This window comes from Eptesicus fuscus, chromosome 19, assembly GCF_027574615.1.
Source record: "Eptesicus fuscus isolate TK198812 chromosome 19, DD_ASM_mEF_20220401, whole genome shotgun sequence".
Classification (NCBI taxonomy): Eukaryota; Metazoa; Chordata; class Mammalia; order Chiroptera; family Vespertilionidae; genus Eptesicus; species Eptesicus fuscus.
This window is the reverse complement of record NC_072491.1, coordinates 23662833-23676721: the sequence shown is the minus strand read 5'-3', so window position 1 is coordinate 23676721 and position 13889 is coordinate 23662833.

The window sequence follows — 13889 nt, the reverse complement described above, 5'->3', positions numbered from 1 at the left end:
TGTGGTGTCCCGTGCCTCTGCCTTCGTGTGTGTTTTCACTCTGGGTACCTCTGTGACAGACACTTGGTCTCCCCCTGGGCCTGCTGAACAGGCTGGTAGAATCCCGCCGCATTTCTGCACCTCTCCTTGCTCTCCTGGTGCCACTGGAACACATTTCGTGAGCCAGGCCAGCAGAAGCCCAGCTGGCACCTCGGGCCTGGCAGCTGGCCGGGGTGGGGGCTGAAGAAGAGCCGGCAGACACTAAGTTTCTTGGCAGCCATTTCACACCGAGGCAAGAAGGATAGCCACCCGCCTCCAAAGGAGACTTGTCCAGACAAACAAAACAACAAACAAACAAACAAACAGCGCCCAATACAAACACAAATGAAAGCAACCACACGCAGAAAGACGCGGGGTGCAAACTCAAGAATGCCGTTGTCTGGGCTTTCCCCAGCTGTGTCGCAGGGAGCCCATGAGGCGGCTGGGTGGTTTTTGAGATTCCTGTGGTCTGAGCACACACCCTCCTCGTCCCCAAGATGGGCCTGGAAAAAAGTGCTCATGGTGGAGGCCTCTGATTTATTTCCTGATAAAGTAACTTTTCCTTTCCGAGGCCGAGCGTCCCGTCCCAGCTGCAAGAGAACCGGTCTTTATTCCTGTCCACCCCGCGTCTTCTGCAAATGAGGTCATTCCGTCTGTGGCCCCGGAGCTCCAGGCCCTGCCCTCCCTGCCAACACTGCAGTGCTGTTGCCTTCCCGGCGCTGCCCAGGCTATGCCAAATGTCAGCGTGGAGGAAGGTCACAGGCAAATGACAGAATTTCATTAAGGGGCAGGAATTAGTTGTCATTTAGAGCCAACAAACAAAAAACCAATCAAACCATGTTTGACTTGGAAAATGACAGGTCTTGATATGGGGTCTCTTTCCTGCCAGCTCCCCACCCATTTTCATTTCTTCTGCTCAACATTTCACATCTGATCGGAAGCCTGTCCTGAATTATCTCAAAGCCTCAGAAGAGGGCCCGAGCTGGCTGGACCTCATGGTACATTCCTTATCTCTCTGTCATGTCAACAGCCTTGTTTCAATGAGTGCTACTTACTTTCTCATTTTAGGCATATTCCACGTCTCACAGAGGGGTGGCGGTGGAAATGACACTTGGGCCATGAAGACAGGGGTAATAGCTTTCCTTTGTTGTGTCCGTGTCCCCAAGTGTAAGAATCTTAGGTGTTGCGATTGGGCCAGACCTGGGCAACAGCTTCAGCACATTGCTGGTGGTAATAGGTGCCGACAAATGCGAGGTTTTGTCCTCCTTCCCTAATTACTAAAGCTATTGTCTGTCAGTTACAGGAAACAAGTGCTATTTTTTTGTTGTTGTTAATCCTCACCTGAGGATATTTTTCTATTGGTTTTTAGAGAGAGTGGAAGGGAGGGTGAGAGACAGAAAAACATCAATTTTGCCTCCCACATGCTTCCCAACCAGGACTGGAGATCAAGCCTGCAACCAAGGTACATGCCCCTTGACCGGAATCGAACCTGGGACCCTTCAGTCCTCAGGCCAATGCTCCATCCATTAAGCCAAACCAACTTGGCCACAAATGCTATTTTTAGTCTCCCATGACCTTCTAGGGAAGGTGGATCTTGGTACTGGAAGGCTCTTTGCTGAGTGTTTGTGTAGTATGGTGTGCATGTTTGGAAAGGTTTGGGGAATGCCATATTGCTCTAGAAGGAAGGAAAGAGCCCAGGACGGGGGTAGTGGTGGAGCTCCTGGGATCAGAAAAGTTACATATAGTATGTTCTAGTGGAGAGAGTTGGGAGAGTAAGCATGTTGTTGAATGTGTGAAGTTACGGGCTTTGAAGTATGTGATATGAACTCTTCCAACCCCCTCATCGCTCTCCCTGCCCCCATGAATTCTGCAGTCAAATTTACATTGTTTAATAATAATCTTCTTAGTGTGAGTAGGTTGTTGGTGGGATATGAAGTCCTGTGCACCTGGGCATCAGGATGAAGACAGGGTGAGACTGAGCAGAATTGGTTTTCTCCTATCCGCTCTCTTCTCCCGCCCTCTTTCTCTGCTCTCTCTTTCCCTATTCAACTCCCTCTCTTTCTCTTCATGGATTTAGAGGTTCTGGGCCATTAAAGTGTGTGTTCTTCTTTGTGTTACATGCTTTCAAAAGAGAAAATAAATTAGGATCCCATGGCATGTAAACTCATGTGTCGGGGACTACCACAAATTGTGTTTCTTAACAGAAGGGTGATAATTGAGAAGAAAGAGGCTGGAAAGGAGAAATGCAGAGTTAGAAATTTTTCTTTTCACTCTTATTGGAAGAACGTTGTCTACTGGGGAAGATGATTAAGTAAACAGTGGTAGGTTGATTTGTACTATAACAAGAGTTATCCACAGGAGAGTCAAGTCTGTTACTCTATTGGAGAAGTGAAGGACTTCAGAGTGGGAGAGAGGGGGATTGAACTTCTAGTCTATGTTGGCCCCATTAGGTGTCCATGGCTCCATTCTGTGCTCACTGTATTACACCAGAGATATATGGGTTGATTGAGGAAGGGGCTTTAATGCATCTCCCTGTGGCTTTGGATAGTACCGGAACAGAACCTGCTCCAGTACCTGGAAGCAAGGAAAATGGGAGCCCAGAGGAGCAAGGAGACAAAAGATGGCCTTTGTGGCTCGTAACATTGCCCCAAGCATTGTTAGCTAACATTAGCCCTCGGCCCACTGACCACACCACTGCTAACCTCTGTGTGTTGCCTTGGAAGTGGGGCCAGCACTGAGCAGTCTGGGGTCAAGATCTGAGCTCTTTTTTCTTACTAGCTGTGTGATCTTGGGTCGCTTAAACTCTTGGCATCATAGGGTCAGGTCATGTGTTTTTTTCAGTGAACGGTTTCCATAGTATTTCATGTAAAAGGGCCTATGTTTCATAAATGAGTATAACTGGTGCCAGAGTAAGCCCATAGGTTTTAACTATGTTGGTATGAAAGAGACTACTATATGATAATACATTACGATGATAATTTTGTTACCAAAAATATCATAATTTTAAGAGCTTTATGAAAGCTGAAAATGGTATTATTTTTCTTATAAAGAAAGACTACTGGTAAATTGGCCAACATTAGAAAATTGCTACCTCTGAGATTTTTAAAAATAAAGCACGTGTTAAAGAGCGGACTAATTACTCTGTGTTGCAATTCTGGATGCAGTATACTTTGAATAAAGAAATTGCTCAGATGCCCTGTAGTAGCAAAGTCTTTTCTTCTCAGTGTAAACAGCTCCTGGCTGCAGAGCAGCATTTGGGCTGAAATGCTAAAAGCATCTTTATTTATTTTTCTCTACAGAGACATAGTTAAGGAGAGCGCTGGGAACTGGGGCTTCGGCCAGGTCTGATGTTAACCCCCTGAGGCTCATGTTGTATTTAATGGCTCATTTCTTTGGGTCCAGAATCTTGGGCATGCGTTGGGGTCAAGGATCACTCTTTCTGAGCCAGAGTTGATGCTCCCAGAAAACTGGCGTAGGGATGGCTTAGCACTCTTCCATGGAACGATGGGGTGGCCAGGAAGGTTGTGCCTCTTCAGGACAGACTCATGGGTCTTGTTGGAGCTCAGGGAGACTCTTTTGGGTTGAATAAGCTGGTTTAGAGCTAAACTAGGAACCTCCTTTCTTGGACTTGTCTACATGTATTCACTCAACACTCTTTCTATACAACAACTCCTAATAGCATGCTCCAAGACCAAAATACCTAACCATAGCATTAAAAACCCATCATGTCTATACCCTAATTTACTTTTTCTCCCTGTTACACCTCTCTAATTGTCTCCACAGTCCACACTCTGTCACATCAAATTACAATTTTCCCCTAGGGGGAAGCTATATATATTTTCACCTCCACATCGTTGCTTATGCTGTGCTCATTGCTGGAAATACCCGACCCCTAGCCCCACCTTCTCTGATGGTTAAATGCTTATTATTTGGGGTCCAGCTGCAATGTCACCTCCTCTGATGCCTTTCCTGTGTCCAGAGTGAGGATTAAATACTCTCTTCTGAAGCCCTTTATTTAAAAATCACAGTCCAATGTAATCCAGCAGGGAGCTCGTCCCCTCCCACTCTCATACCCCCATGAGGCACTTTGAGTACAGTAGAGTGAGACCCACTGGACCAAGAAAACCCAGCCAGGGGGACATTTTTGTTAAGGTTTCTCTCATCTGGTTTTGTCCATTGTACATCCTGAAAAGTACACAAATCTCACATGTGCAGCTTGATTAATTTTTACATGTATATGCATATATATATATATCATATATATCTATATCTATCTGTCTGTCTATCTATCTATCTATCTATCTATCTATCTATCTATCTAATCTATCTATCATCTATAAATCCATTCATCATCCCAAACAAAGTAAATAGAATACAAAAGAGTCTCCCTTGGATCCCTCCTAGTCAGTCAGTAACCCCCCTTTCCCATCTTGGGCACCCCCTATCCTGACTTCTATCACCATGGATTAGTTTTGCCTATTTTTGAACTTCATATAATAGAATGATATAGTATACACTCTTTTGGGTCTGACATTTTTCACTCAACATCTGCCTGTGAGATTGATCCATGTCGCTTGCTCCATTTATCAGTGGGGTTTGTTACTCTTTATTGCTGAATAGTATTCCATTGCAGAGTATAGCACATTTTATTTATACTTTCTACTTTTTATGGACATTTGGATTATTTCTATGTTTTGGCTCTCACAAATGAAGTAGCTACAAACATCCTTGCACATGTACAAATTTTAGTAGACATAGCACTCATTTCTGGAGGGGCTATATCCAGGAAAGAGTTGCTGGGTCCAAGGACCTAAGTATGTTTAGCTTTAGTAGGTTCTACAAAACGTTAAGCAAAGTGGATGATATATCAATTCTCATTCCCATCAGCAGTGTAAGGTGGTTCCAGTTTCTCCACATTCTTGCCAACCCTTGGTATGGCCACTCTGGGGAATGTGTTGTCATATCTCATTATGGTCTTTTTTTTTCTTTTAAATATATTTTATTGATCTTTTTACAGAGAGGAAGGGAGAGGGATAGAGAGCTAGAAACATCGACGAGAGGGAAACATTGATCAGCTGCCTCCTGCACACCCCCCACCGGGGATGTGCCCGCAACCAAGGTACATGCCCTTGACTGGAATCGAACCTGGGACCCTTCAGTCCGCAGGCTGACGCTCTATCCACTGAGCAAAACCAGTTAGGGCCTCATTATGGTCTTAATTAGCTTTTTTTTTTTTCTTCCTGATGACCAATGGCTTTGAGCACCTTTTTATATGTTTGTTTGCTATTTGGGTGTTCTCTTTTGTGAAATGTTTGTTCAAGTCTTTTTAGATCTTTTATCTTTTTAGGTCTTAGATTCTGAACTATAGAAGCTGGGTAAAAATCCACCCAATCCAGGGGCCTATGGGCAACTTTGCTTGAAAGCTTTCTGACATACAGGGCCTTATAAAGGCAGCAAAAGAGCAAGTTGAGAGAGACTGAACTCTATCTTCCATGTAGTAGAAAATGCATATAGTTTGCTGTGTTAACTCAGGCATCATTAGGCACACCTATCACAGTGAGGGCTTAATACAAATTTCTAAAGCCTTCTCACTGAATCTGGGGAAAGCCCTCAGCCCTTAGACAACTCTTCTAAGAACTGGGTCTATCCTATTCCAAGTCTAGATTTCTTTTCTTGGGGGTTCAGATTCTACAGACAGTCTTCTGCATATCTCATGATATCTGGATCAGTGTCGCTTTTTGTATTGGTTTCTTGATTACTTATTACTGGCAGTGAATTCTCAGTCTCTTGGTCTACTTGCTTGAAGTTGGTGTTTAAAATAGCGCAGGAGATAAGTGTATTCCTAGTATCACATGAGCTCACTCATCTAGGGGAAAAGATGAACAACATAGACTGAAGAATAAGAACAGCATTGATCAGACTGTCAGACCTCAGAGGGAAGGTAGGGGAGGGTGGGGACAAGGGAGATAGATCAACCAAAGGACTTGTGTGCTTGCATATGAGTCTAACCCGTGATCACGGACAACAGGGGGAGGGGGGCATGCGTGTGGGGGGTTTGGGAAGGGAACGGGGGGAGGGAGTTGATGACAAATATGTGATACCTTAATCAATAAAGTATTTAAAAAAAATAAAATAGCGCAGGAGGTTCATCAAGTCACTTATTTTGAAAGGAGTCTCTTTTCACTAGGGTTTTCTGCTTAATGCCTCCACTAATTATTTCTGTTCCAGGGGTGGCATCTCCCTTGAGGCCCTGCAGTTTATTGTCTCTCTGACCTTAATCGCCTCCACATAAAGAATAAAGGGTTTTACTTTTTAGTGCTTGACTTTTAATATCGTGTGGACTATTACCATATAAGTAGTTAGTATTCATAATTGCTGACTTACATTGAACTGGGAGTTGAGTGGTGTGGGATTTTATCTGTACTGGTGTTTACTTGGTAGGTCTGCCTTCATGAGAGAATATTAGGGCAAGACGCATACCTCTGTGACTGTGACTCAAACAGCAGCAAGAGCTCTTTGATCCAAAATATGAAAACTATTTCTAGCTCCTAACTGGCCTGGTAGCTCACCACCATGAGAATGTAGTCTTCAAGTTAAAGCAGTGCCTTCAAAAAGCTTATTATATTATCTCTATGCCATTTAGAAGGAGGATAAGATAGACAGTGGTATCCATTCACATTTTAGTAAGAATTAGTTATCTGGTCTCAGAAAGGTCCCTAAGGAATTAGACAAAGGAAAGGTGAATCTGGAGTTGGAAGCAAGCCTCACAGCAGGAGAAATGCTGCTGGAGACAGATGGGTGCACTCGTCAGCCAGAGCCACCAGCATCAGGGGACCCCATTAATTCCTAGAGTCAGGAGACCTGCATGCAAGTCACAGGTCACTGTTTTTTGCTATGCTACTTTTTTATTTTTTATTGATTATTGCCCCCCACCCCCCAACTCCCATACATGCCCTCACCCCCCTGCTGTCTGTGTCCATTGGTTAAGCTTATATGCATGAATATAAGTCTTTTGGTTGATCTGTCCCCCTTACCTCCACCCTCCCCTACCTTCCCTCTGAGGTTTGAACATCTGATCGATGCTTCTCTGTCTCTATTTTTGATTAGTCACTTCACATCTCCGTAACTTGGTTTCCTTATCTGTGAAATAGAGATCATATCTTGTCTGCTTAACTCACAGGGTGGTTGTGAGGGCCCAATGAAAGGATGGAGAGGGAAGTGCCTTGCATAATCTAAAGAATGAATTAGACATGTTACATTTATTTTAATAATAATAGTTATTGTTGGAGTGTGGTGAAAAATGGAGAGGCGGTGGAGACAAATTGCTTAGTTACAGTTTTGCTCTGGGCAGCAGCTTGTGAATGGAGAGACTGGCTAATTTATCTTTATCTATGCAGAGAGTTTTATATTATTATGCAAATAGTAGCAGAAAGGTTAAAATGCATATGCAAAATGGTCCAAATGAGCCCGTTTGCGAGAGATGATTATTTTTATTAAAAATAAATTTAACGTATGAGGTGGCTTGCTTTATTTCTGGGCTGTTAAACAACCAGCACGGGTGATTATTTTTCTTCTGTGACATTGGTAAATTTCATTTATTTTGGCATGGGGCAGACTCAGCACCAACTGCCTATGCCTGGGGCTGGCGAGTTCAATTGGTTTTGGGGTGTTTTCATGTTCGTACCTTAGCCTTCTTCGACTTGGTTGAGACATGGTTGATTTCTGGAGAATGGGGCCACTATTGAAGTAGGCCAGACCTGCATCCCTGGCCTGGCTCATTTGCTGTCCATTGGATGAAATGTAATTGAGTGAAGGAAGGAAGAGTACAAATTTCAAGGGCAGACGATTTAAAAGTGTATCTTGCTTTCGTTAGGACCTACACTGATTTCCCAGGTGCAGGGAGAGTTGCAGGAGGCTGTACCAATCATCTAGTCCAACCCCCTCACCTTGTATTTAGGGGAGCCGAGATATCAAAAGACTTAATAACTTGCTCCAGGTCCCATTGCTAGTTGGTGGCAGAGCTGTCACTGGATGCCAGGTTTCCTCTTCTCAGTCAGGGCACTTTCTCTGACCCGCTGCTGCAGTGAGAAGTATTTGTACTAAACTATTGCCATCTTAGAGGCTGACATGCAAAAGATCATCTCTTACTGGCTTTCGTGACAATGGTTTGTACGTTTAAAGAGACAAGAATCCAGGACACTTAATCCTCTGAGACGAGCCCCAATCTGTGCCTTTGGAGGGGAGGGAAGGCATGGTGTTCTGTGGTGCCGAGTCCGGTCCTTAGTGGACACTCAATCTGTGCTTATTGTTGAGTGCTCGGCACAGGCAGGCTGATGCTGATGCCTGGGCCCACTGTGCGTATCAGAATCCCGGGGGTGAGGGTTAAAATCGTAGACCCATGGGTTGTACCCTAGCTTTACTGAGTCATGGTTTCAGTGACTCTCACGTGCAAATATGCATTTTAACACAACTTTCAGGTGATTTTTTTAGTGTCCTAAAGTTTGAAATCATCGGTCTGAAATCTCCCTCACAGACCAATGGATTCCAAATAGACTCATGGTAAGAAAATACTTCAATTTTTTGTTTACATTTTTTTTCTAAAAATATTCAGAAGTAACCATTACTTAGATTTAGCATGTGGGTTGTTGGCATAGCAGCCCTGGTGCCTCGAGTGAGTCGGAACTCCTCCATGCACAATGGTAAAAGGTGGCCTTATTTGGTTCCCCCGTCTTGCACTTAATGCTAAGCATTGCATCAAAGTGTCTAATAGCATGATATTATACGTACAAGTACAAGCATTTATACAAATTAAGAAAAGACCCCTCCATATGTGTTGAATGATTGTATGTGTCAACTTGGCGAGGCTCTGGCACCCAGTTGTTTGGTTAAACACCAGTGTAGATGTTGCTGAGATGGTACATTTTTTAGTTGTGATTAATATTTAAACCAGTTGACGTTGAGAAGAGCAAATTACCCTGCATAATGTGGGTGGGCCTCATCCAATCAGTCAAAAGCCTTAAGAACAAAGATAGGTTTTCCAAGGAAGGAGGAATTCTGTCTCAAGACTGCAACATAGAAACCTGCATGAGTTCCCAAAATGAGCAGCATCAGGAAAGGTAGAAACTTACCAGCTGAATTTCAACCAAAACCTTTGCATAATTAATACTTAACAAATAAAAATGTGGTTTTAAAAGTACAGCCAATGATGCATTTCTTCCACTGGGATGTGTATATCTGTGGGAGGCATCCTTTTTAGCTCTGAATACTAATAAAGGGCCCAAATACACAGAACTGAAAGACACTTCATTGTATTAAAGGTTCACCAAATTTTTCAAAAATAATGCCAGATACGCAGTTCCTTTGCTTGAACTAGAATATTAATAATAATAATTGGATGATTTTGTTGTAATCTTAAAATAATGTGTATTTAATTCTTATTTCTGTTATCTAGCTTACCTAATAATAGACAAACATGTAAATTGACCATACCTTCACTACACCCACAGCCAATCAGGAGCGAGTATGCAAATTAACCCAACAAAGATGGCAGGTTAATTTGCATATGCCGGTGCAGAGCAGCCGGGAGGGGTGAGACACCTGCTATGAGAGGAAGGGGGCGTGGTGGAGGGAGCTACAGGAGCAGTGCTCTGGCTGGGAGCAAGGACTTGCAGGCTCCCGGGTGGCTGGGAGCGAAGCCAGGGAAGGAAGGCCTATTCTTGCACGAATATCATGCAATGGGCCTCTAGTCCTATATAATAAAACCCTAATATGCAAATCGATCGAATGGTGGAATGACTGGTTGCTATGAACTGACCACCAGGGGATAGACGCTCAACATAGGAGCTGCCCCCTGGTGGTCAGTGCGCTCCCACAGGGGGAACGCCGCTCAGCCAGAAGCCAGGCTCACAACTGGCGAGTGCAGCGGCGGTGGCGGGAGCCTTCGTGGCAGCACTAAGGAGCAGCGAGCTGAGTGGTAGGGAGCAGCAAGCAGGCAGGTGGTAAGGAGCGAGGGGTCCCAGACTGCGAGAGGGCACAGGCTGGGCTGAGGCGCCCCCCTCCCACTCCCAGTGCATGAATTTCATGCACTGGGCCTCTAGTAGATATATAAAAGGCTAATATGCAAAGGGTCCCCTCGGGAGTTCGACTCGGGAGTTCAGTTGCTTGCTATGACATGTGCTGACCGCCAGTGGGCGGTGCAGAGCGTGATGGGTGACCAGCAGTGATGGCAGAGCACTGAGGGAGCGAGGGAAAGAGGAGGCAGGGAGGCGAGGAGGCGGGGGAACCTGATTGGCCCTGATCACCAGCCAGGCCTAGGAACCCTACCCTGCATGAATTTCGTGCACTGGGCCTCTAGTATTTTATAAAACCATGCAACTTATTTGCTTAGTAGTGCAAAGCCATAGTTTATAAATAAATGTATGCAGGCTTAAAACTATTGAAGAGTGAGTGACTGAAACACGCCCTCATGTGGTGGGGGGTATGGTTACAGCCATACGCCAGGAGCTCTAAGGCGGTACTTTCCCTGCTTCAGGACAGGAAGTCAGGAAACAATCTGTGCCCAATGGAAAACCCCAGGGGGATAAAGCAAGGCTGAGGGCAATTATGCCAACTGGAATCTATCCAGGAGGCTAATACCCCTCTTCTCGTAGAAATACCATGGGACTCAGAGGGGAGGAGGGAAGGAGAAGAATTTGGAAGCCTATCAGGAAATACAGGAAATTTAATTTTAAAATTAGAGAAAGTTTTCATTTAATGGGATTAAGGAGAGCATTGGGTAAGTACTGTTTAGAAATGTAAAAAAAGTGCACAGAATGGCAGTCTGCCAACTGCCTATAGGAAGTGCTCTCCCTTCCCCCTTATCTAAAATGGCCCTTTGTCTTTATTTTTTCCCCCTGGAAATATTAAAGTGTTTGACTAGTGGATCCATTTTAGAACATGCTTTCCAATAAAAAAGATACAACGGGAGGGTGTGACTTATTTATTTTTCTTCTTCCAAACATATGTTTGGTTCCAACTATTGAGTCTGTGTAGGGTTTGGAGTAAAAGATTCGCTTCCTTGATTACTCGGGATGTTTACGACGGAAAAAGAAACTCTGAGGTGTAAACCAGATAGGAATGGAGCCAGTTGTGTTTCCTTTTAAGATTTTCATGCCAAAGTAATGACTACCTATGAGTGGACTTGGTAAGCAGATGTGTGCAGTGGCATTCTTCAGAGGAGCATGGGGAGGGATAAAGTTTTCAAAGGATATATTGTATTTTGTTGCACCACTGTCTCCTTCCGCTTGGCAAATATTTGATTGTTATGCAGGAGGTGGAGGGGGGGATGGTGACTACACAGGGCACTTCAGATAGCAACTCCCCTTCAGAGCCTCTGGGGGTTTGAGTTAAAGCAGTCAAAGAGTTAGGGACAACTTTTCATGCTTGTCTTTACCTTCAGCGGATGGCGATACTCCAGTCAACGCTTGCATCTCTTCAAGGCCTTTTCCCAAGTTTGTCTTTGGCTCTCTCCTGGGTGAGGAGCAGCCAGACTCTGAATCCCACAGGCTGGTCGAAGGGGCTGCCCTCGCTAGAGTGTAACCTGAGGATTGGGAAGGTGTCTGTGAACCCGGGTCATGTCCTGGCAGGATGAGGTGTTTGGTGGGAAAACCAAGTGTAGAATAGGTCTCTTTCTCTCACAGCCCATAGGTAACCATCAACAAATCCCTCGCCTCTACCTCCAGAATATATCCAGAATTCCTTCCTTTGTCAACCTTCCACATTTATGTTCATGTTGAAACCGTGAATGGCTTCAGGGGGATTGCCTTTGGATTACTGCAAAGTTGCTTAGCTGGTCTCTGCTTCCACCCTTGCCCAGTGGAGTCTATTTTAAGCACACAGTGATCATTTGGTAAGTTAGGCCAGATCATGTCCCTCCTCAATGGCCCCCCCACTTCACTCAGGGTAAAAGCCAAAGTACTTGCAAAGGTCTTGAGAACCTGATGGGATCTGACTCCACGTTTTTTCTCATCCCATCTCCCTTGACCGCTTCATTCCCGCCACACAGGGCTCCTTGCTCGGTCTTAAACCAATAGCAGGGACTCTACTCTTGATCCTCCTTCTGCTTAGAATGTTCTTCCATGGAATACCCATGAGAATTGCTCTGTGCCTCTCAGCCTCTTCAGGCCTCTGCGGCTAGATCTCCAGCAATAACACTAAAATACTCTTCTTTGTTTTTCTTTAAAGGACTCATTACCATTTAATGTGCACAGGTATTTACTTCTGTGTAGTGTAGAGACATGTCCAGAGAAGCTCCCATCACAGTCACTGCTGTCAGGAATGGAAGTGCTACCTCTTGACAACAGTTTGTTAGAAATGTACTTGCATGTCGTAAAACTGCATTTTCTTTATCATCATTGTTTTTTTTTTTAGAAAAGGCTGTAACATTTATTTCATTCATCCAGGATAGATTCAGAGGCAGCTATTTTGAATTAGTGAGGGTTTTCTGTGTAGGTTCTTGGGGGTGGTATTGGATGATTGGGGTTTGGCAAATCTGCGGGATACCAGTTGCTATGGACTGGAATTGTGTCTGCTCAAAATTCATAGATTGAGGCCCTAACCCCCAATGAGACTGTATTTGGAGATAGGGCCTTTAGCAGGTAATTAAGGTTAAATGAAGTCAGAAGGGTGTGGTACAAATCTGATAGGCTTGGTGGCCTGATAAGGAGAGAGAGAAGCACTAAGGAAGGTCATTCATGTGAGGACAAAAGAACAAGGAGGCTGTCTGCAAACTAGCAAGAGAGGTCTCACCAGAAAGCAAATCTTCTGGCACCTTGATCTTGTACTTCCTAGCCTCAAGAACAGTGAAAAATCATTTTATGTTCTGTAAGCCACCCAGTCTATGGTATTTTGGTATGGTGGTCCAAGCCAACTTGGACACCAGTGCAAAGTGATCAGTTATCTTGTGTAAATTCTGGATTTGACCACCCAGATTGTCAACACTGTCATTTCCATTAAAAAAAAGAGGGCATACCTTCAGGACTAGGGCAAGACAAAATAAGAGGTGTTGTGGGTAGAACTGTGTCCCCAACAAGGAGATATATTGACATATTCGCCCTGGTACCTGTGAATGTGACCTTATTTGGAAATCAGGTTTTTGCAGATATAATCAAGTTAAGATGAGATTGTCCTGGATTAGAGTGAACCCTAATCCAGTGGCTGGTGTCTTTATTAGAGAAGGAGAGGGAGTTTTGGACATAGACACTCACCAGAGAAGACAGCGACATGAAAACAGTGGAGTTATGCTGCCATAGCCAAGGAACACCTGGGAGCACCAGAAGCAGGACAATTCAAGGAAAGTCTTCTCTACAGCCTGTAGGGGGAGCACAACCCTGCTGATGTCTTGATTTGAGACATCTAGCCTCCAGAATGGTGAGAGAGTAATTTGCTGTTGTTTTAAGCCACCTGGTTTGTGATACTTCGATGACATTGGGAATATTGTAGCTCCATCACAAAGGCAGAGAGTAGCTTGAGTTGGTATCTGGTTCCACCTGCCTTCCTGGATTCCCACCTACTGAGGTGCACTTGTCCCAGGGGTGGGCCTGAGCTATTTTTATTTTTGTGTTTCCTCTGGAGTGAAGAGGCTTCAAGAAACCACTCTCACCCCTGACTCCAAGCGGTGAGCCTGGCTTGTGATCCCATCTCCCCTACACTCCGATTGAGACCTGTTGCTACCAGGTTGGAATCCAGAGCCTACCAGTCCTGAGCTTTCAATCTGGCCAATCTTTTTACAGTTGGGTCCATAGGTAGTTCACAAATGTGTTAATGTTGTTTTAGAATCTCGTGTGTGTGTGTGTGTGTGTGTGTGTGTGTGTGTGTGTGTATCTTGGTTTCCC